The 22,826-nt window shown below is 46.8% G+C and overlaps 1 protein-coding gene across 2 annotated transcripts in view; it reads right to left on the bottom strand.

Moving 5' to 3' along the window:
* Positions 1-22,826, bottom strand: part of HEPACAM2 (HEPACAM family member 2) — a 229,170-nt gene that overhangs the window by 96,878 nt on the left and 109,466 nt on the right. The window lies entirely within an intron of this gene.

Genomic DNA, 22,826 nt, shown 5'->3' with positions numbered 1-22,826 from the left:
CATGACTATGTACTCTGTAAAGTGCTGCAGAAGATGTTGGTGTTATATATTACATAATAATAATAATCATAATATGGTGGGACATGAGCTCCTCTGAGGACAGTCAGTGACATAACTATGTACTCTGTAACGTGCTGCAGAAGATGTCAGTGCTATATACATACATAATAATACTATGGTAGGACATTAGACTATGACTATGGTAGGATTAGATTGTGAGCTCCTCTGAGGACAGTCAGTGACATAACTATGTACTCTGTAATGTGCTGCAGAAGATGTTGGTGCTATATAATACAAAATAATAATAATATGGTAGAACATTAGAGTTTGACTATGGTAGGATTAGAGTGTGAGCTCCTCTGAGGACAGTCAGTGACATAACTATGTACTCTGTAACGTGCTGCAGAAGATGTTGGTGCTATATAATACAAAATAATAATAATAATATGGTAGAACATTAGAGTTTGACTATGGTAGGATTAGCGTGTGAGCTCCTCTGAGGACAGTCAGTGACATAACTATGTACTCTGTAACGTGCTGCAGAAGATGTCAGTGCTATATACATACATAATAATACTATGGTAGGACATTAGACTATGACTATGGTAGGATTAGATTGTGAGCTTCTCTGAGGACAGTCAGTGACATGACTATGTACTCTGTAATGTGCTGCAGAAGATGTCAGTACTATATAAATACATAATAATAATATGGTAGGACATTAGACTATGAGTATGGTGGGGATTAGAGTGTGAGCTCCTCTGAGGACAGTAAGTGACATGGCTATGTACTCTGTAATGTGCTGCAGGAGATGTCAGTGCTATATAAATACATAATAATAATATGGTAGGACATTAGACTATGACTATGGTAGGATTAGAGTGTGAGCGAGTGAGTGTGAGTGTGAGCGAGTGAGTGTGAGTGTGAGTGAGTGTGAGTGAGTGTGAGTGTGAGCGAGTGTGAGTGAGCGAGCGTGAGTGTGAGCGAGTGTGAGCGAGTGTGAGCGAGTGAGAGCGAGTGAGAGCGAGTGTGAGCGAGTGTGAGCGAGTGTGAGCGTGCGTGTGCGTGCGTGCGTGCGTGTGTGTGTGGCGATCACTCGAAAACGGCTTGACCGATTTGAACGAAACTTGGTATACAGATCCCTTACTACCTGGGATGATATGTTCTGGGGGTCTCGGGTCCCCCCTGCACACCTGGGCGGAGCTACAAACAGCAAATCAGATTTCACCCATTCATGTCATTGGAAAAAATGTAAAAGGCTGCCATTCTCACAGTGATGAAGCCAGAGTCCCCACACTTGGCACAGTTGGTCACTTGGTGACCGAGGTTACGAATCCAGGAAGAGTGGGAGGAGCATAACACAGCCAATCAAATTTCAGCCATTCATTTTAAATGGGAAAATGTAAACTGCAGCCATTCTTAGACTGTTAATCGCAGGGGTCTCAAACTTGGCACACTTGGTCACTGGGTGAATGCGATTAAGATTCAAGAAAGTGGGTGGAGCCTACAACAGCCAATCAAAATTCACCTATTGATTTTCAAGGGGAATATTTAAACTGCTGCCATTCTTACACTGTTAATGGCAGAGGCTTCAAACTTGCTACAGTCTGTCATTGGGTGACTGGGGTCCAAATTCACTAAAGGGGCGGGGCCACCTATAGCCAATCAGATTTCCTTGGTGGATAAACTGCTTCCATTCACACATTTTTGATGCCAGGAACCTGAAAGCTCACAAACTTGGTCATTGAGTGTCTGTGTGTCAAGGTTACAAAAAGTGGCCGGAGCCAAAAACAAATTTCACTGGAAAATATAAACTGCAGCCATTCTTACACTGGTAATGGCAGGGCTCTCAAACTTTGCACAGTTGGTCACTGGGTGAATGAGATTAAGATTTTGGAAGGTGGGTGGAGCCTACAACAGCCAATAAAAATTCACCTTTGATTATCAAAGGGAATATTTAAGCTGCTACTATTCTTATACTGTTAATAGCAAATGCCTCAAACCTGATACAGTCAGTCATTGGGTGATTAGGGTTCAAATTCAGAAAAGGGGCGGAGCCACAAACAGCCATATTTGTTTATTATTCAATGGGAATGTACAGAGTATGGATACCAAGGACCCCAAAGCTGATAAACTTGATAATTGAGTGACTGTATGTCAAGGTTAGAAAGAGTGGCCGGTGCCAACAACTAAATTTTTAACATGGCAGGGTTCCCAAACTTTACACAATTAGCCACTGGGTGACTGGGATGAATATTCAGAAATGTGGGTGGAGCCTACAACAGCCAATCAAAATTGACCTATTGATTTTCAATGGGAATATTTACATTGCTACCATTCTTACACAGCTAATGGCAGAGGCCTCAAACCTGATACATTCAGTCATTGGGTGACTGGGTCCAAATTCACTAAAGGGGGTGGAGCCACAAACAGCCAATCAGATTTGTTAGATTGATTTCAGCCGTTCTCTTATTGGCAGGGTTCTCAAACATGACACAGTTGGCCACTGGGTGACTGGGACTAATATTCAGGAAAGTGGGTGGAGCCTACAGCAGCCAATCAAAATTCACCTTTTGATTTTCAAGGGGAATATTTACATTGCTGCCATTCGTGCACTCTTAATGGCAGAGGCCTCAAATCTGGTACAGTCAGTCACTGGGAGACTGGGGTTTACATGCTGAAAAGCAGGCCAAATACAGTCAATCAGATTTGTTTAATTTCAATGGTAAAATGCTACTTATTTATGCCAAGGACCCCAAAGCTCAAACTTGGTCATTGAGTGGCTGTATGTTAAGGTTAGAAATAGTGGGCGGAGCCAAAAACTACTAACTTTTTACATTGGAAAATATAAACTGCAGCTTTTCTTACACTGTTAATGGCAGGGTTCTCAAACTTCACACAGTTGGTCACTGGGTGACTGGAATTAATATTTGGAAAAGTAGGTGGAGCCTACAAGAGCCAATCAAAATTCACCTATTGATTTTCAAGGGGAATATTGAAACTGCAGCCATTCTTACACTGTTAATAGAGGAGGCCTCAAACCTGCTACAGTCAGTCGTTAAGTGTCTGGGGTTCAAATTCAGTAAAGGGGCGGGGCCAAACACAGCCAATCAGATTTCTTTGCTGGATAAACTGCTTCCATTAGCCGAATTTTGATGCCAGGAACCCAAAAGCTCACAAACTTGATCATTGAGTGACTGTGTGTCAAGGTTACAAAAACTGGGTGGAGTCAAAAACAGATTTTTCTGGGAAATTGTAAACTGCAGCCCTTCTTCACTGTTAATGGCAGGGTTCTCAAACTTAGCATAGCTGGTTACTGGGTGACTGGGATTAATATTCAGAAAAGTGGGTGGAGCCTAAAAATGCCAATCAAAAATCACATATCGCTTTTCAAGGAGAATATTAAAATTGCTGCCATTCTTGCACTGTTAATGGCACAAGCCTCAGACCTGGTACAGTTGGTCTTGGGTCACTGGGGTTCAAATTCAGAAAAGGGGACAGAGCCAAAAACAGTCAATCAGATTTGTTTCATTTCATGGGAAAGTACAAATTATCGATGCCAAGGACCCCAAAGCTCACACAATTGGTCATTGAGTGACCAGGTTACAAAAAGTGGGTGGAACCAAAACCAAATTTCACTGGGAAAATATAAACTGCATCCATTCTTACACTGTTAATGGCAGGGTTCCCAAAGTTTGCCCAGATGGTCACTGGGTGACTTAGATTAATATTCAGGGAGTGGGTGGAGCCTATAATAGCCAATCAAAATTCACCTGTTGATTTTCAAGGGAAATATTTAAATTGCTGCCATTTTTACACTGCTAAGGGCTCGTTTCCACTATAGCGAATCCGCATGCGGGCACTGCATGCGGATTCGCATAGTCAATATTAGGGGATGGGGCTGTTTCCACGTGTGCGGCGGCGGCGGCGTTTTGCGGTGCGGGAAAAATCTGCACGACAGGGTCGTCAGATTTCGCGTGCGGCAGGAATGCAAGCGAATCGCCGCTAATGCATTCTATAGGGAAATCGCATGCGGCTTTGTCATGCGGATTTCCCTGCGATTTCGCATGCGATTTTGCATGAAAGGCAATGGAACAGTACACAGGCAGTGACATGGTTAAATTCGCCTGGCTCCTTGCCATGCGAAATCGCATGTGAAATCGCGGGTAAATCCGCATGCGGAAACGCAGCCGCATGCGATTTCTTCAGCGGTGGAATCCAGGCGATTCCGCACCGCTACAGTGGAAACGAACCCTAATAGCAAATGCTTCAAACCTGCTACAATTTATCATTAGGTGACTGTGGTTAAAATGCTGGAGAGGGGGTGAAGCCACAAACAGCCAATCTGATTTGTTTCATTTCATGGCAATATACAAATTATTGATGCCAAGGACCCCAAAGCTCACAAAGTTGGTCATTGAGTGTTTGTGCGTTAGGGTTAGAAAGTGGGCGGAGTCAACACCAGTCAAATACATACCCAGGCAACGCCGGGTCATCAGTGGGTGGAGACAAATACAAATTTCCCTGGGAAAATGTAAACTGCAGCCATTCTTACACTGTTAATGGCAGGGATCTCAAACTTTGCACAGTTGGTCACTGGGTGACTGGGATTAATATTCAGAAAAGTGGGTGGAGCCTACAAAAGCCAATCATAGTTCACCTATTGATTTTCAAGGGGAATATTTAATTGCTATCATTCTTGCACTGTTAATGGCACAGGCCTCAAACCTGGTACAGTTGGTCATTGGGTGACTGGGGTTCAAATTCGGAAAAGGGGGTGGAGCCACAAACAGCTAATCAGATTTTTTTATTTCAATGCAAATTATTGATACCAAAGACCGCAACGCTCACAAACTTGGTCATTGAGTAATTGTGTGTTAGGGGTAGAAGAAATGGGCGGAGCCAACACCAGCCAAATACATACCTGGGCAACGCCGGGCAATCAGCTAGTACATAATAATAATATGGTAGGACATTAGACTATGACTATGGTAGGATTAGAGTGTGAGCTCCTCTGAGGACAGTCAGTGACATGACTATGTACTCTGTACAGTGCTGCAGCAGCAGAAGATGTCAGTGCTATATAAATACATAATAATAATAATAATATGGTAGGACATTAGACTATGACTATGGTAGGGTTAGATTTTGAGCTTCTCTGAGGGACAGTCAGTGACATGACTATGTACTCTGTAAAGTGCTGCAGAAGATGTCAGTGCTATATAAATACATAATAATAATATGGTAGGACATTACACTATGACTATGGTAGGATTAGAGTGTGAGCTCCTCTGAGGACAGTCAGTGACATGACTATGTACTCTGTAATGTGCTGCAGAAGATGTCAGTGCTATATAAATACATAATAATAATATGGAAGGACATTACACTATGACTATGGTAGGATTAGAGTGTGAGCTCCTCTGAGGACAGTCAGTGACATGACTATGTACTCTGTAATGTGCTGCAGAAGATGTCAGTGCTATATAAGTACATAATAATAATATGGTAGGACATTAGACTAGGACTATGGTAGGATTAGAGTGTGAGCTCCTCTGAGGACAGTCAGTGACATGACTATGTACTCTGTAATGTGCTGCAGGAGATGCCAGTGCTATATAAATCTTATTGTAACATACTACTTTGTGGAGTACCAACTAACAAACTGGCCCCGCTCCAGTCGGTACTGAACTCAGCTGCTCCTCTCATTCATCTCTCCTCTCGCTCTTCCTCTGCTGCTCCTCTCTGTCAATCTCTTCATTGGCTGCCAATTACCCAGAGGATTCAGTTCAAACTCCTAACCATAACCTACACAGCTCTCCACAATCTCTCTCCCCGGTACATCTCCTCACTAGTGTCCAGATACCAACCCAATCGCAATATCACATCTGCACATGACCTGCTGTTGTCCTCCTCTAGTATTACCTCCTCGCATTCACATATACAAGATTTCACACGTGCCTCACCCCTCCTCTGGAATCCTCTACCACAACACATCCGTCACTCCCCGACCTTTGAAATCTTTAAATGTGCCCTCAAAACTAGTGGTGCTCGTAATTGCCATTTTCAGTTAGACCATAATCGAAATTATGAACGGAATCATATTTCTGATTCAGGTTTGATTACGAGTCAAAATTACGCAAAGTATTCAAAATGATGGCGCCCCCCCCCCCATATGTAGTATCATTGCCCCCAATATAGGTATCCTGGAGAGGGTATCAGCCAGGAACAGGGAGCAGCGGGCACAGCAGTGGGGAGGGGGGTCAGATCCCCCCTCACCTGAGGCTCACCTGTCCACCCCCCCCCCCCCTCCAGCTATTGGCTCAGCATTTAAGTCAGCAGCAATCGGGACAGCGGGGAAGCAATGACTCAGCTTCCTGCCTCCATTCCAGCGCTGCGTTCCACCGCTCACATCACTTCCTGCCTCCATTCCAGCGCTGCATTCCACCGCTCACATCACTTCCTGCCTCCATTCCAGCACTGCGTTCCACCGCTCACATCACTTCCTGCAATGCCGCCCACTTACGTCCACATTACAGTTGCTGTGCCGCTGCTCCCCTTTCCTGGCTATCTATACTGGGGGCAATGATACTACCTATACTGGGGGCAATGATACCACCTATACTGGGGCAATGATACCACCTATAGTGGGGGTAATGATACCACCTATACTTGGGGCAATGATACCACCTATACTGGGGGCAATATACTGGGGGCAATGATACCACCTATACTGGGGGTAATGATACCACCTATACTGGGGGTAATGATACCACCTATACTGGGGGCAATGATATCACCTATACTGGGGGCAATGATACCACCTATACTGCTGGGGGCAATGATACCACCTATACTGGGGGTAATGATACTACCTATACTGGGGGCAATGATACCACCTATACTGGGGCAATGATACCACCTATAGTGGGGGCAATGATACCACCTATACTGGGGGCAATGATACCACCTATACTGGGGGCAATATACTGGGGGCAATGATACCACCTATACTGGGGGTAATGATACCACCTATACTGGGGGTAATGATACCACCTATACTGGGGGCAATGATATCACCTATACTGGGGGCAATGATACCACCTATACTGCTGGGGGCAATGATACCACCTATACTGGGGCAATGATACTACCTATACTGGGGGCAATGATACCACCTATACTGGGGGCAATGATACTACCTATACTGGGGGCAATGATACCACCTATACTGGGGGCAATGATACCATCTATACTTGGGGCAATGATACCATCTATACTTGGGGCAATGATACCACCTATACTTGGGGCAATAATACCACCTATACTGGGGGCAATGATACCACCTATACTGGGGGCAATGATACCACCTATACTGGGGCAATGATACCACCTATAGTGGGGGCAATGATACCACCTATACTGGGGGCAATGATACCACCTATACTGGGGGCAATATACTGGGGGCAATGATACCACCTATACTGGGGGTAATGATACCACCTATACTGGGGGTAATGATACCACCTATACTGGGGGCAATGATATCACCTATACTGGGGGCAATGATACCACCTATACTGCTGGGGGCAATGATACCACCTATACTGGGGCAATGATACTACCTATACTGGGGGCAATGATACCACCTATACTGGGGGCAATGATACTACCTATACTGGGGGCAATGATACCACCTATACTTGGGGCAATGATACCACCTATACTTGGGGCAATGATACCACCTATACTGGGGGCAATGATACCACCTATACTGGGGGCAATGATACCACCTATACTGGGGCAATGATACTACCTATACTGGAGGCAATGATACCACCTATACTGGGGGCAATGATACCACCTATACTGGGGGCAATTATACCACCTATACTGGGGGCAATGATACCACCTATACTGGGGGCAATGATACCACCTATACTGGGGGCAATGATACCATCTATACTTGGGGCACTGATACTACCTATTGTGAAGATATATTGGGGTGATGATGATATATACGGTAATATTCAGGACATAGCAGCCATATTATATCTTGTGGAAGCCATATGGTTTCATTTTTCATCTGCTGTGTATCTTTCAGAGTCTGGCTTCCTGGAGTTCCTTCTGTAAATATAAATTAACTCTGCATTCAATGGCCAGCAGGAGAAGCTACCATTGCCTGCTTCTAATTAGGAAAGAGGTAATTAGATAATGAGCCCCTCTTTTGTTGCCTTGCTTTGAACTTTGTGTATATGTCAACAAGCCACAATACAATCCAGACTAAAATGAGTCTGGACAGTGGAAGCTAACACCGGAATGTTTGAAGTTTACATATGACAGCCTACTGGAAGTGGGTACAGTGTTTGATACAATTTTACCTGTGGTCTGAATATTGGTCTGGAGGCGTTTGAGTATTTGAAATCTGCGAACTTCAAAAGCTAAAACAGGAACCCTTTGAAGTTTGCATATCACAGAAGGGATATGACAAGCGTTCTGTGCAAACAATTTGGGACTGAACCTTAAATGCCCCAGGCCCCACATCTGGCTATAAAACATCAGCTAGGATAGTCACAACTCGTAGCTCTTTGGAGATAGCAAACGTTAGGGCTATCCTGGTCTGACCAGAAGCTGCGTTCTCCCGCAAACAACGCTCTGTATACGCTGGTAACGTTTGACTCCCGTTTTATTTTTATGCAAATATCCTTGTGTGTATCGTAACTTTTATCTATGTAATTTTTACTTTGTTTTTGTAAATCTTTTGTATATATTATTTTCTGCATTGTTCCATTTTTTTCTGGAATATTAAATCGTTATTTAATAAGTTTGACTTCTGCTGTACTAAGCTAACGCTTATAGCCTAGAAGAGACTGAAGTGTAACTTGCATTACAAAGTCAGTGCCTGATTGTGCCTTGCTACTGTATGATTGTACTGTGTGTGTGCATGGCATTCCCGTATTCGGCCAAAAGCGCAAAGCTGACCCGAATACGAAAACGCGGATTGCGTGCTGATCACTCGACAGCAGAGTGGAAGTGTCTAGCAGCAGCTAGTGGTGGCAGTGAGAAGTGTTTGAGGGGTCACAGCCTTGTGGTAGCTTGACTAAGGCTGCTTCCCCTTTCGATCTGGTCAAACCCGCAGTCAGGAATTGTATCTGCAGGCTTGCCACGGGGCCGGTTCCTGACACCTATACTGGAGGCAATGATACTACCTCTACTGGGGGTAATGATACGACCTATAGTGGGAGCAATGATACGACCTATAGTGGGGGCAATGATACGACCTATAGTGGGGGCAATGATACGACCTATACTGGGGGCAATGATGCTACCTATGGGGGGGCATCCTCACAAGTCTGTCTCAGGCAGCAAAAAGTCTACAACTGGCCCTGCACACACCAGCAGATCTCATCAGACGGCAGACGATCTGCTGAGAATGTACTTCCTCCTGCATTGGCGTAGCTAAGGAGCTGTGGGCCCCGATGCAAGTTTTATATGGGGCCCCCAAGCACTCTATACATAACAACTGATACGGCGCACCAAAACCTGCCAATGGCAACTACAGTGTCAGAGGTGCAAGAAGGGGATGGGGAACAGCTTGTTAATGATTACCCCCAAGCACTCTATACATAGCAATCCCTGCCAATGGCAACTACAGTATCAGAGGTACAAGAAGGGGATGGGGAACAGTTTGTTAATGATTACCACTATTCAAAGCATCTATAGCAGTGATTATTATGAGCACAGGACCAATAGAGAGCTAAGACTACAGTTGATGGAGGGCCCCGTGGGGCCCCTCTGGCCCAAGGGCCTGATGCGGTTGCTACCTCTGCACCCACTATTGCTACCTCCCTGTCCTCCTGGTGAAATCTCCTGGATTCTGATGCCACACACTAGCAGATCTCATCACACGGCAGATGATCTGCTGATGTACTTCCTCCTGGCCGGCGTCTCCGAGATAAATTAGCAGATTCTTCCTGTAGAGTTTGGCTGCCACAGTCCCGGTAATAGCAGAGATCCTCGGCAGGCTGTCACTAATCAGTGATAAGCAGATGCTGCTGCAGACACTGATTATGTGTGTGGGACGTTTGTGGCAGATTTGTCATATTTTTCTTGTCACTGCGTCATTAATATAAATACTTTCTCGGAGACTTTCTCTTCTAGAAGTAAAAGGATTTACGATTCATATCAGAGCCAGAAAGCCGGGGGGCGCGGCCTATGCACCCTCAGAGCTGGGGGCGTGGCCTCTGGACCCTCAGAGCTGGGGGCGTGGCCTCTGGACCCTTAGAGCTGGGGGTGCAGCCTCTGGACCCTCAGAGCTGGGGGCGTAGCCTCTGGACCCTCAGAGCTGGGGGCGTAGCCTCTGGATGCTTTAGAGCTGGGGGCATGGCCTCTGGACCCTCAGAGCCGGGGGCGCGGCCTCTGGACCCTCAGAGCTGGGGGCGTAGCCACTGGATGCTTTAGAGCTGGGGGCATGGCCTCTGGACCCTCAGAGCCGGGGGCGCGGCCTCTGGACCCTCAGAGCCGGGGGCGCAGCCTCTGGACCCTCAGAGCCGGGGGCGCGGCCTCTGGACCCTCAGAGCCGGGGGCGCAGCCTCTGGACCCTCAGAGCCGGGGGCGCAGCCTCTGGACCCTCAGAGCTGGGGGCGCGGCCTCTGGACCCTCAGAGCCGGGGGCGTGGCCTCTGGACCCTCAGAGCCGGGGGCGCAGCCTCTGGACCCTCAGAGCTGGGGGCGCAGCCTCTGGACCCTCAGAGCTGGGGGCGCAGCCTCTGGACCCTCAGAGCTGGGGGCATAGCCTCTGGATGCTTTAGAGCTGGGGGCATGGCCTCTGGACCCTCAGAGCCGGGGGCGCAAACCTCTGGACCCTCAGAGCTGGGGGTGCGGCCTCTGGACCCTCAGAGGCAGGGGCATGGCCTCTGGACCCTCAGAGGCAGGGGCATGGCCTCTGGACCCTCAGAGCTGGGGGCACAGCCTCTGGACCCTCAGAGGCAGGGGCATGGCCTCTGGACCCTCAGAGCTCGGGGCGCGGCCTCTGGATTCTCAGAGCTGGGGGTGCGGCCTCTGGCTCATTAGATTCGGGAGTGTGGCCTCTGGCTCCTCTGAGCAGGGGGCGTAGCCTCTGGATCCTCACAGCTGGCGGCGTGGCCTATGGATCCTCAGAATCGGGGGCGCGGCCTCTGGCTCCTCTGAGCCGGAGGCGTAGCCTCTGGATCCTCACAGCTGGCGGCGTGGCCTATGGATCCTCAGAATCGGGGGCGCGGCCTCTGGCTCCTCTGAGCCGGAGGCGTAGCCTCTGGATCCTCACAGCTGGCGGCGTGGCCTATGGATCCTCAGAATCGGGGGCGCGGCCTCTGGCTCCTCTGAGCCGGAGGCGTAGCCTCTGGATCCTCACAGCTGGCGGCGTGGCCTATGGATCCTCAGAATCGGGGGCGCGGCCTCTGGCTCCTCTGAGATGAGGGCGTGGCCTCTGGATCCTCTGAGCAGGTGGCGTGGCCCTTGGATCCCCTGAGCCAGGATCCCTTCTCAGGCATGTCCACTCTGACTGGAGCTTGGGCTCTGGTGCACTCTGCACTCTTGGATCTAGGGGTGCTCACCGCATTCTGCGGAATTCCGTTTTCTGCAATTCCGGTCGGAAATTGGTGACTCCGTTCTGTCACATCGGAATGGAATTGCCTTGGCGATCCAACGGAATTCCGGAATTGCAATGCGGAATTACAACGGTATGCAACTTTTTCTACGCCAATCACAAGGAAGACCCTAGACAGAAGCTTCTAAGAGGATTTCTGCATGAAAATAGGAATTTCTGCACCAATTAGAGTCTTAAGAATAACCAACCAATCCTACGTTAGCAACCAGCTACCCATCAGCAGCTATCCCACCCATTTTGTATATAAGAGAGGTGTGCAGTCAGGAATCTTGTTGGTTTCAGTCTGGTGTTGGAGAGAGAGGAGAGACAGACCCATACTAGTTTGTTTTAACATAAAACAATAGTCTTTTTCAAGACTCTGTAAGAGAGAGTTAGTGTGAGCTATTAGTAGTAGTAGCTAGCTAGGTGTATTTGTGAGAGAGTGACAGTATTATTATTTTTATTATTTTTTATTTATATAGCGCCAACATATTCCGCAGCGCTTTACAAAGCACAATAAGACGACAAGGGGAACATAGACACAACTAACAAATGTACAGCAGAGTTCCAAGCAGCACAAATATTGTTACAAAAACAGTAAACATTAGGAGGATGACCCTGCCCTTGCGAGCTTACAATCTAATGGGTAGTGGGGGACACACTAGGTAAGGGGGTGGAGGATGGATGAGGCAGTGATTCTTTGCCTCTGATTACATTGTGTCAGATAAGTAAATAAAGGGCTATAGAATGTTATAAGCTTGTCTGAAAAGGTGTGTTTTAAGAGTGCGTTTGAAGATGTCCAGGTTTGGAGCATGACGTACAGGCTGGGGAAGAGAGTTCCAGATAAGGGCTGATGCTCGTGTAAAGTCCTGGATGCGAGCATGAGAGGAGGTGATCAGCTTAGAGGCCAGGAGAATTTCTTGGGAGGAGCGAAGGTTGCGGGAGTAGATTGTTAGTTTGAGTGATAGAGTGTAGGGTAGTGTGCTAGTAGTTGCTGCAGAGCCAGCCAGGCCGCAGGCTAAGTGTTTTACAGAGTGTGGGTGAGTTAGGTGATTGATTTAGTGATTGATTATTTGAGCGAGTGTAGTGCAAGCTTTTTTTTGGTTTGTTTTGTTTTCTTTATTTTGTTTTTTTGATTTATTTTCTTTATTTCACACCCTTATTTTCTGATCTGTTCTGTTGCTCATACCCCTTCCTCAATAAAGTTTGTGGCCCCAAAACAATGGAGCGAGAGCAGCAGCAATTTCCTGCCACTCCTAAAAGGAAATGGAGTGATGGTGGTGTTGGTGGATCACGTCAAGTACGTGATCAGGTTGAGGGTGGCAGCAGCAGCAGGAAGCGTTCCGCCTGGTCAGAGATGTCTTCCCTGTGTTCGCAGCACGCAGGAAATTTTTGACAGAGCAGGAGGTGAACACAGTTGTGGATTATTTAGATCAGGAACCCTCTACCCAGATTGAGAAACTTGAAGCTAGTGGCAGCAGCACCAGTAGTGGCCGCCAGGTTCCTCCTGACCAGAACCCGACTGCAGCTGCTTCTCTTGACGAGGTTGTTTCCTCCCAGTACTCCCCTCCAGAAGTAAAGCACACCTACATCGCTGGGAGAGATGTGCAGAAGGTTTGGGATGAGGCATTGGAGGAGACCATGGGACCAAGCTCCCAAGAAGCAGTGCTGGTCGTAATGGAAAAAGCTACGCTTACGGATCATTACGCGTAATTTTACGCTATTACGCATTACGAAATTACGCTTACGGCATAGACATTCAATTTCGGTACATGTTTGTAATTACGCATTGCCCTTACGCAATTACGCGTAAGAATACCGTAATTCGGTGGGGGCGGAGCCAACCATGGCGGCGTAAGGACGTGTTCTCTCAGAGCTCCTCATTCACCCATGCTTAATTTGCAATAGGAACCGCATTTCAGTGCCCAGATCATCCTCAAACTATGAGTGGAAGACACAAGAATAAGAAGGGAACGAAATCACAAAACTCTGAGACCTCTCCCGGCCAACAGAGGGTCACAAAATACCTTAAAAGGAACGAAGCTACGCAGACGCCAGCCAAAATGGCCGACGCTTCCCCCACTGCGAGCAGCGCGGCAGAGGCCTCAGAGACCGCAGCAGCAACCTCTAGATCCCTAAATGAAATAAGAGACTTCTTACACAACTTACCAACAAAAGACGATCTCACCGAACTCGCTGAGCGGATCTCCGCAACATCCAGAGCAGAGCTACAGGTGGTGAGAGAGGAGGTGGAGGCCCACGAGGCTCGACTAAGCAGCGTGGAAGTAGAGATGGCGTCGATGAAAGCAGACCTAACCAAACTGCAAGAAGCCCACAAACAACAAACGGCTGTTAACTCTCTGCTCAGAGCAGGCCTGGAAGATCAACAAAATCGCAGCCGGCGATGCAACATCAGGGTAAGAGGCCTACCCGAGTCTGTAGAACCGCAACAGCTGGAGGAGACACTGGTGGCAATTTTCAATATGATCCTAAAACAGCCCGATGATCATGTTATTAAAATCGATAGAGCACATAGGGCCTTACGCCCTTTGCCACTCGAAAATGAGCCGCCACGTGATATCATCTGTAGGCTCCATCACTACAGTGCAAAGGAAGCGATCATGCAGGCGGCGAGGAAAATGGACGCCATAGAACACGAGGGCAGCCCACTCCAACTATACCAGGACCTCGCGCCGAGCACGCTAGCCCAAAGAAGGGCTCTGCAACCACTCCTGAAAGCAATAGCGGAGAAGGGCTTAAAATATCGCTGGGGATTCCCTTTTCAACTACAGGTGCTAGGAGATGACAAGGTGCACACTCTGAAGACCCCGGCTGATTTACCAGATCTGACCAAGGCACTAGGCCTAACAAACGTGGAGGTCCCGGAGTGGCAGCCGGATAAGCTGATCCTAGGCTTACCGCAAAGGAACAAGAGACAAAGGCGCTGAATTTGCAACGAAGATGGGCGAGCAACTGAGGATGGGGTTGCCTTAACGGCAACACGAAATCACCGATAAGGTACTGTACTTTTACCCCTATATGTTGCAGATACTGTGCACCCTGCGAACTGGCCCATCACACTGCACTTGTATACCCGGCCGCACGCCCGGATTACACTAATACCCTCACTTTCTGCCAGAAAGCTGTGAACAGTCCCTGCAGTGACTTAGCTACTCGGGGGAAACCCCAGTTGGCGGGACAAGTTCACTTCGAGACAGGATTCCGGAGATCACATTCACCCACACATAGACAATGCTGGTGGTCATATATACGCCTATCCTAGAGACTGGACATTTCGTTCATCTGTGGCACGACACGGAATTTATAGCTACTATATCCTGACATACGGGTGTCCGCAATCCCAGAAGCAATACGAAGTCGGCGCACGTCTTGTACGTGCACAACACCGGGATGCTTCATAGCCTAATCTAATACTCCCAAAGAGAGAGGCTAACTTGGTTCATTACCTAATGTATTATGTCTGCATAAAATCAGTTAGCAAATGCATGGATTAGATGTTGGGCTTATATGCACCTCAGGATGTAAGATGTATTTAAGAGCAATATCGGTGTTGTGTCAGCCACGAGATATATATAGAAAGAAGCTTGGTTAGCGTGTTAGAACAAATGTAGGCCCAGTTTTCTGAAGCTGTAATCTCATATGTAAGCCACAGAGATAGAGGTTGAGGGGAGGAGAGACAATAGGGCAGTGTGGGGGGTGGATTGGAGGGGGTTCGGGGGTAGCACTGTGTCCCGCTCTAGCCACAGTACCTTAAACTTAATTCTAAAAGGTTCCGAAATACATTAAACAATTTAGGATTTCCTTTTTCCTATATATGGGTTGAATGGGGGGGAGCTGACCCTTGTGGTCGACTATGGTTAATCCCTTCCCACACAGGATGACTCAAGTAGTCATAACTCCGAGAAGGATAGAAGCTTTCTTAGTTCTCCTCTTCATGTTGAAGAGGACATGTAGTTTTTTAGTAGTATGTTTACAGACCACACCAGTTTTTACTAGCTTCTTAGCACATGACAATAGCCCACAGAACCCAAAAGTACCATGATAGCTTTAAAATGCATATCTCTCAACGCTAGAGGTTTAAATATACCTGAGAAAAGAAGGGTAGTCTTGAAAGACATGTGGAAACAGGGCGCACAGGTTGTCTTTGTTCAGGAGACCCACTTTAAAAAAGATAACCATCCTACCTTAAGAGACAGAAATTTTCCAATTTCATACTTGGGTGTGACTCCTGAATCAAAGACAAAGGGTACAGCGATCCTTATCAATAAAAGCCTACCGTTCACGGAACTTGGGGTGAACCTAGACCAAAAGGGAAGATTTGTAATGGTCAAATGCCTAATAAAAGATGTGAAATATACGCTGTGCTCGGTATACGCCCCTAATACAGATCAGGTCAAGTTTCTTGTGAAGTTTCTTGAGGAACTTGATGCCTTTGCAGAAGGTAGCATCATCTTGGGAGGAGACCTTAATGTACCACTGAACCCCAAAATAGATACCTCACAGGGTAACTCTGTAATCCCCCATGCCAAAATTAACAAAATCAAAAAGCTTCTACATGAACGGCAACTGGTAGATGTATGGAGAGTCACTCATGCAGACACCAAGGACTACTCCTTTTTTTCTAACGTATTTCACACTTACAGCAGGATCGACTACATTCTGGTCTCACACAACCTCCTCTCAGAATATATTAGAGCAGACATAGGAATTATCTCCTATTCCGATCACGCCCCAGTAAGTGTCACATTGAACTGCAGGTCCAAAAGGGATGGGCCTTTTACATGGAGGCTCAATGTTTCGACACTGCAGGATGCTGAACATAGCAGAAAAATTGAAAAAGAGCTTGAGGCTTTCTTTTTGGCTAATGACACAGGTGAGGTATCCTCTTCGATCCTCTGGGAATCACACAAATGTGCAATGAGAGGGTTCTTGATTCAATTGGGCACCAGAATCAAACGGGAAAGGAATGCCAGCATTAAACAGTTAACAGACGAAATCCTCAAACTAGAATTAAAACATAAACGCTCACTTTCCCCCGAGATACTGCAGGAACTATATGAACTTAGAGCTAAATTAAACAAATTCTTACAAGAATACGCTAAACAAGCAGCAAGAAGATGCCAAAACCTGTATTATATCAATGGAAACAAATCAGGCAAATTGCTAGCCAAAACTCTCAAAAAGCAGATGCAAAGAACATATGTGTCACAGATCATAGATAATGAAGGGAAGAAACATATGAGAAGCGGCTCCATTGCTAATACTTTCCAGAAGTTTTATTCTAAACTATATAACCTTGATACGCCAGGTGGTAATATGGGGAAAGATCGCTTGAAAGAATCTATCAGAGACTATATACACACGGCAGTTCTCCCTAAATTAGACTCGGATACGATAACAGAGCTGGACTTGCCCATCTCAGAACAAGAGATTAAAAGTGTTATAGCCAGCATTAAAATAGGCAAAGCACCAGGCCCAGATGGGTTCCCAGTGGAATATTATAAACAATACAAAGACACTCTGGTCCCGTACCTTAGTAGACTTTACAACGCTTTGGCGGAAGGTAACCCTGAGATACAACTGCCAGCGCAGACCTTAGAATCTCACATAGCGGTAATATTAAAGCCAAATAAAGACCCATCAACATGTGGAAGCTACAGGCCGATTTCACTGTTAAATCTTGACCTAAAAATATTCTCTAAAATATTAGCCAACCGACTTGCCCCCTACATGACACATTTGATACACTGGGACCAAGTAGGCTTCATACCGAATAGGGAAGCAAGAGACAACACCATCAGAACCTTGGATTTGGTCCAGCTCATCCGGTCACGCAATATCCCTGGTATGCTTCTATCTACAGATGCTGAAAAAGCATTTGACCGGGTGAGCTGGGACTGGATAAAGGAGGTCTTGCAACACACAAATATGGGTCCGAGACTCCTGTCAGCAATAGGAGCCTTATACACTATTCCATCAGCACGTATCAAGGTTAACGGTACTCTTTCTGAGCCTTTATATATAAAAAATGGCACTAGACAAGGCTGCCCGCTTTCTCCTTTAATTTTTGCCTTAGCACTGGAGCCGTTCCTTTGTCATGTAAGGAAGAATAGGGACATATCTGGTTTTGTGACAGGAGACACAGAGCATAAACTGGCTGCATATGCGGACGATTTATTGTTTTATATTAAAAACCCAATAATAACACTCCCGAATTTACTGCAGGAATTTAAAAGATATGCGTATGTCTCCTCCTTCAAGATAAATTTAGAAAAATGTGAAGCATATAATGTGAATCTCCCCGAGCTCACTAAGTTACAACTAGAGAGGTCCTTCCCCTTTAAATGGAACGAGAAATGTATAAGATACCTAGGCACAAATATCTCAAACTCCATGAGCGAAGTGTTTGCCTTAAATTTTCCTCCAATCCTGAAAAGACTGACAGAGGACCTGGAAAAATGGGACCTACCTCAGCTATCTTGGCTGGGGCGCATAGCAGTAATAAAGATAAATGCGATGCCTAGACTCTTGTACCTTTTTCAGACCCTCCCAATTCCTATACCAAACTCATTTCTCCGAAAGGTCCAACTAACCTTCAACAGATACATTTGGAAACACAAGCCCCCCAGATTAAAGAGAGACATCTTGTACTGTACTAAGCAATCGGGTGGGCTGGCGGTACCTAATGTCACACTGTATTACCACGCAGCAGTCTTAGTCAGAGCGGTGGACTGGAGCAGACATATAAACAGTAAACAATGGACAAAGCTAGAACATGACTTATCACCACTTCCTCTGTCAGACTTACTATGGATAGCGACCTCAGATGCTCACAAGTGGCCATGCCCCCCCCCTATGCATCAATACCTTTAAATGTCTCAACAAGATTAGACACTTGAATGAGATTTCCCCCTGGCCATCTCCACTATTGCCCCTGATGGTAAACCCAGACATCCCGGTAGTACTTACCTCACACCAGTTACATACAGAGGAAAGCAGAGGCTTTACCCTTGCAGCCTTCCAGAATCTGGGGGAATGGGCATCCCTTGAAAATCTTAAAGGGAGGTTCCCTCAACTTAATTTAAACTGGTGGAATCTGTTTCAGATACGCCACTACCTGAGTCGCCAAAAAGTAAAACCTGATATGACACGACCACTGACGACTTTTGAAGCACTATGTACAGGAAAAGAGCCACTGAGAAAAACCCTGTCCGTGATTTACGCTCTCCTGATTGATCAGTCATCACCAAATATGACCTTCCTGGGAAAATGGGAGACAGAGTTGGGGATCTCGTTCTCCCCCTCACAAAGGAAAAAAATTTGCATTTTTACTCATAAGACATCTCTGGCCTCGAGAATCCAGGAAATTAACTATAAGGTGCTGACCTTCTGGTATTTAACACCTTCTAAACTTCAAAATTTCTACCCGGACGCTAACCCCAACTGCTGGAGGTGTTGTGGTCATAGAGGCACGCTTCTACATATCCTATGGAACTGTCCCAAATTGACAACATTTTGGAAAGGTGTTGAGAGAATATTGGGGGAGGTAATAGAGGGCGATATCCCGTTTGTGGCAGAATTTTACCTGCTACATCATAATGACTGGTCAATCCGGAGATATAAAAAATCAATTATCAGACATATTCTTAATGCGGCCAAGTGCATCTTAGTAAGACACTGGAAGAGTCCCAGGGCACCGGACTTAAAGGAGCTAATCGGAGAGATGGATTTGGTGTACACAATGGAAAATTTAGCCCATATAGCGCAAAACAGAACAGAAATCTTTCAGAAAACATGGAGAGCCTGGTCCCAGTTCAGGGAGACGGAGGGTTTTGAGTCAAGGATACTAGGAGAGAGACCCTGATGTTGATCAAATAGGCTAGACATATTCTCTAGTGTTAGATGAGTTGATAACACACATTGTGTGTGGCTTTTGGTCTATAGGAATAATAGTAAAATATGTGCAATATATATGCTTAGATGCCTCCTAGGAGCTGCGAGGTAACATACAGTGTTCTCCCCAGGATCAAACAGGTGGGCGCGCCGCCCGGGTAAAATCAATTACCGCCCGGCTGGCTGCGTTCCAGCCGTCATCGCCGCGTGCCCGTGGATCGCGCTCTCGGATACGGGCTCTCTCACAAAAAACAATCAGCGCTGTTCCTGAATCTACAGTTCCTCGCACGAGATCTTGCGCTTCTCGGCGAGCTCGTGCGTTAATTGGCTGATCGGTAGTAGGAGGCGGGACCAGCGCGGGAGGCTACGCGAACAGTCTTCAGAGAGATGCACAATTGCACATCAAAGCTGTCTGCGTGCAGAGCGTAGTAGGAGGCGGGAGCAGCGCGCGCGAGGCTCAGCCGGCCCAACAGTCTTTCAGAGACGACTCTCTGCGTGCACGAACACTGTCAAGCCTGTAAGTAAGCACATAACAGGCTGACAGGGCGGCTGATGTAAAGCCATATGAATGATGTTGCCGACGGGCGGGTCGTCGAGAGCTAGTTGGGAGCCCACCAGCCTGACCACCTCCCCACTAGGCTAGCCCACCAGCCTGACCACTTCCCCTCTAGTCCACCAGCCCGACCACTAGCCCACCCCACTAGCCATCAGCCTGACAACCTCCCCACTAGCCCACCAGCCTGACCACTAGCTTACCCCACTAGCCACCAGCCTGACCACTAGCCCACCAGCCTGACCACCTCCCCACTAGCCCACCAGCCTGACCACTAGCCCACCAGCCTGACCACTAGCCCACCAGCCTGACCACTAGCCCACCAGCCTGACCACCTCCCCACTAGCCCACCAGCCTGACCACTAGCCCACCAGCCTGACCACCACCCCGACCACTAGCCCACCCCACTAGCCATCAGCCTGACAACCTCCCCACTAGCCCACCAGCCTGACCACTAGCCCATCAGCCTGACCACCTCCCCACTAGCCCACCAGCCTGACCACTAGCCCACCAGCCTGACCACTAGCCCAACAACCTCCCCACTAGCCACCAGCCTGACCAGCTCACCACTACCCCACCAGCCTGACCACCTCCCCACTAGCCCACCAGCCTGACCACCTCCCCACTAGCCCACCAGCCTGACCACCTCCCCACTAGCCCACCAGCCTGACCACTAGCCCACCAGCATGACCAGCTACCCACCCACCCCACTAGCCACCAACCTGACCTACCTCACTAGACACCAGCCTGACCTACCTACCCACTTACCCAACCCACCAGCCTGACATACTTAACCACCCACCCCACTTCGGTGTAACCCTCCTTTTCCACCCAGCATGACCTTAGGGCCCTTTTCCACTAACTGCTTAAGAAAGCGGATCGCAGCTGTTTTGATGAGCACCATGATTACATGTAAATCACGGTGCTCATTTCCCACTAGCATGCGTCGTATTTTTCAATTGTCGGGCGATTGTGCTCCGTTCCCGGCAGCTATATTGAGCAATCACGTGTAGTGTAAATTGTAGGTTGCGTGATTGCAGCGCAATTGCGCTTCCTAGTGGAAAAAGGACCCTTACTTCCCCACCCGGCTAATTTTTCATGCCACCCGGCTGAAAAAAATTTCTAGGGAGAACCCTGAACATATATTAGCAACTAGGAAGTATCTACAAAGATACCTGGTGGTCCGGTCTGGTTAATGTTCAAATGTTATTATAATTATTTAATCTTATAAGCACTTTTATATTAGGAAGAGCAGTTAAACTATTAATGACAGTCATGTAAGCAGAAGCTGGCTATCTGTAGAACAATAATAAGAACTCTGTTTGCAACACTAATTCAGAAGTAGCTCAGTTCTAATTACGACTCTGTAACCAGCTAGACTACATTAGGTGATATTTCTTTTGTGTGCGAATTTTGAACAAGAATGTTAATATTGCTTAAATCTCAATTATACTGTTCAAAACTGTATGATGAATAAAGATTATTCAAAAAAAAAAGAATACCGTAATTCAGGTTGTTACGTTATAGGCTTACGCGTAAAATCCTACTAGCAATTAATGCGTAAGGTCATGCTGCCAAGCGGAAAAGTTGACGCATGGATCAATGTTAGGTAGCCGCCGACTTTAAGGGTTAATAGCAAAGCCCCCTTAAGTGCTAAGAGCCTCAAATTTGGAGAATATATTAAGGAGATCAGAAGGAATAAGAGGAAAAAATTTTTTTTCAAAAAGACCTTATAGTTTTTGAGAAAATCGATGTTAAAGTTTCAAAGGAAAAATATACACATTTAAAAACCCGCCGACTTTAACGGTTAATAGCAAAGCCTGCTTAAAATTTAGGAACACCAAATTCGCAGGGTATATTAAGGGGATCAGTGGGAATAAGAGGAAAAAAATTTTTTTCAAAAAGACCTTATAGTTTTTGAGAAAATCGATTTTTAAGTTTCAAGGGCAAAAATGTCTTTTAAATGCGGAAAATGTCAGTTTTTTTTGCACAGGTAACAATAGTGTTTTATTTTCATAGATTCCCCCAAGTGGGAAGAGTTTTACTTACTTCGTTCTGAGTGTGGGAAATATAAAAAAAAACGACGTGGGGTCCCCCCTCCCAGACCTCTTTAACCCCTTGTCCCCCATGCAGACTGGGATAGCCAGAATGCGGAGCACCTGCCGCGTGGGGCTCCGCACCCTGACTATACCAGCCCGCATGGTCCATGGATTGGGGGGTCTCGGAACGGGAGGGGCAGCCAAGCTTTCCCCTCCCCCTCCGAGCCCTTGTCCAATCCAAGGACAAGGGGCTCTTCTCCACCTCCGATGGGCGGTGGAGGCCGCGATTTCCTGGGGGGGAGGTTCATGGTGGAATCTGGGAGTCCCCTTTAAAAAGGGGTCCCCCAGATGCCCACCCCCCCTCCCAGGAGAAATGAGTATAGAGGCACTTGTACCCCTTACCCATTTCCTTTAAGAGTTAAAAGTAAATAAACACACAGACACTTAGAAAAAGTATTTTAATTGAACAAAAAACATAACCACGAAAAAAGTCCTTTAATATTCTTAATTAACCATTAATACTTACCTGTCCCTTTAAATAAATGATCCCTCGCAATATCCTCGGAAATGTTCTATCAGTTACAATGTAACAAAGTTATTACAATGTAACAACTTTGTTACATTGTAACTACGCCGCACCCGACGTCACTCGCCGCCGCCGCCGCCGCCGCGTCTGCGCTGCACACATTCCCGAC

The sequence above is a fragment of the Hyperolius riggenbachi genome, chromosome 5 (genome assembly GCF_040937935.1).
Source record: "Hyperolius riggenbachi isolate aHypRig1 chromosome 5, aHypRig1.pri, whole genome shotgun sequence".
NCBI lineage: Eukaryota > Metazoa > Chordata > Amphibia > Anura > Hyperoliidae > Hyperolius > Hyperolius riggenbachi.
Note: the sequence above shows the minus strand (reverse complement) of the source record. Positions and strands in the feature narration are given on the sequence as shown.